The following is a 2506-nucleotide window of genomic DNA, read 5'->3' as shown; positions in this document are numbered from 1 at the left end:
GTAAAAAACATGTTCCTTAATATTTCTGTGCTCAACAGAGAAATACAAAGAAATACTGCAATTATGGTTATGGGCTATTTTCCAACCTCTTCAAGTATAGGACACAACTGTGGTTCCTACCAGTAAGGAGAAATTAATAATCAATCTTACATAACACAAAAGAAAGAAGAGAGGCACAAAAAGACAAACTGACTTTGGCTTTTAAGAACCTAATGTTAACCCTGAAATGCCAGATTCAGTAACACAACAACAAAACAAAAGATTACAGCAGCAAGCCACCACTTCACACAGTATTAAGGATTCTGAAATACGGAATAGTCTTCCTCCGTCTCCCAATCTGTTATGTCATCTTTCTGTTTTTCCTGTTTTTTCACTGCAGGCAGTTCAAGGCTTGCACACTGCATTGGTTCAGCTTTTCTCATAGTGATCTCAATCTTTATTGTAGTCATAATTATGTAACTTCGCTTTACATCAATCACACCCCATAATTTCACATTTTGATCAAATTCCTTCTCTTCTTCAAATACAATGTGCACATTTAACAATGTGCTGTTGCTTCCACCTGACTAAGTTCTGGAAGTGAATTTTTAGCATATGCTTGAAATGGTAAGTGCACCTCCAGTCTGATGCCCGTCATGTCTACATGGAACAACTTTTTTCCCAGAATCCTTTTTCTCTCTCTCTTTTTTTTTTTTTTTTTTTGGGGGGGGGGATGGAGTCTTGCTCTTGTTGCCCAGGCTGGAGTGCAATGACATGATCTCGGCTCACTGCAACCTCCGCCTCCTGGGTTCAAGTGATTCTCCTGCCTCAGCCTCACGAATAGCTGAGATTACAGGCATGCACCACCATTCCCAGCTAATTTTGTATTCTTAGTAGAGACAGGGTTTCTCCTTGTTGTTCAGGCTGGGCTTGAACTCCTGACCTCAGGTGATCTGCCCATCTCGGCCTCCCGAAGTGCTGGGATTACAGGCGTGAGCCACCGCGCCTTGCCTCCCAGCATCTTTTTAGTCCACGTGTGTTTCCCTGTTGTACAGTCCTCTTGGGCTAAGAATGAATTAAAATCAGAAGTTTTTCTTCTACAACAGCTCCAGTATTTCATCCTCTCATGGAAAATAGCTGCGCCAGGATGATATACACAGACTTTTTTTCTAGACTCTCTAGACCCTGATACGTCTTTGAACACCCTCCATTCTTACATGAGGTGCCAATCTTAATTTCATCATTGTCTTCTTTCTTATCTTATTCATTCCCTGATGACAGTTTATCAAGTGCTTGCTTTAGGGAGGCAGATATATTTTTAATTCCAAATTTGTCATTGGTTTATCTGGGCTTGGCCGTTTTATTGCTTCTACTGGTTTAGGGGCTTGAATGATGTGTTTCTCAAATTTGGGTTTCAATTCAGATAGTTCCTTCTTCTCAGTAGTCTTGACTTTAGGTTTGACTGGCTCAGGTGGCTTCTCACTATTATGTCTACCTTTTGTACAGTCTATAATACTTAAGAAATCAGAAAAATCAGTTGTTCTTCTCTTACAGCAAGACCAACACTTTAAAACATCGTGGAAGACTGGAACACCTGGGTGGTATGTGCAAGCATCATCAGAATTGGTCTCAGGATCCAAGTGCTGACCGCAGTCCCGGTTGTAGCACCGCAAGGCCATTTTCTTTTCCCACCATAACAGGCAAGGCCCAAACACCGGGAACGACAAGAGGATGCATTAGCCACTCCCGTGTCGCTAGCACCGGTTTTATGACTGAGGCGGCTGCCGGCTTCTGGAAACGACCGCTCCTTCTCTCTCTCTCTCTTTTTTTTTTTTTTTTTTTGTTTGAGACCGAGTCTCGCTCTGTCGCCCAGGCTGGAGGCTGGAGTGTAGTGGCGCAATCTTAGCTCACTGCAACCTCCATCTCCCTGGTTCAAGCAATTCCCCTGCCTCAGCCTCCCGAGTAGCTGGGATTACAGGCGCCCGCCACCGCGCCCAGCTAATTTTTTTGTATTTTTAGTAGATACGGGGTTTCACCATGTTGGCCAGACTGGTCTCGAACTCCTGACCTCAGGCGACCCACCCGCCTCGGCCTCCCAAAGTGCTGGGATTACAGGCGTGAGCCACCATGCCAGGCCTTTATTTTTTATTCAGACTTTTTCTCTGTGTGCTTCAGTCTAGATAGTTTCTTTCATGATTTCTTCTAGTTCACTGATATTTTGTTCCTCAGTGTCTAATCTCTAACTAAATTTCCAGTGAATTTTTCATTTCATTTGGTTCCATTGAAATTCCATTGACTTTGTGTTGATGGTTTGTATTTCTCTCCTCATATGGTCATATCTTTATTTAAACTCTTGAGCACATTCATAAGAACGATTTTAAAGTCCCCATTTGATCATTCCATTATCAGTCATTATGGGACGATTTCTATTGATTAATTTTTCTTCTGGTTATGAATTATATTTTCCTGCTTCTTTGAATGTCCAGTAACTTTTGATTGTGATTATTAATGTCACATTGTTTTGTGA

General features: G+C 42.0%; 1 pseudogene; it reads right to left on the bottom strand.

Annotated features, from left to right (window-relative positions):
- Positions 1-293: 293 nt before the first annotated feature.
- LOC111538363 lies at positions 294-1658 on the bottom strand (annotated as a pseudogene).
- Positions 1659-2506: the final 848 nt, after the last annotated feature.

Source organism: Piliocolobus tephrosceles, chromosome 6 (genome assembly GCF_002776525.5).
Source record: "Piliocolobus tephrosceles isolate RC106 chromosome 6, ASM277652v3, whole genome shotgun sequence".
Taxonomy (NCBI): domain Eukaryota; kingdom Metazoa; phylum Chordata; class Mammalia; order Primates; family Cercopithecidae; genus Piliocolobus; species Piliocolobus tephrosceles.
Note: the sequence above shows the minus strand (reverse complement) of the source record. Positions and strands in the feature narration are given on the sequence as shown.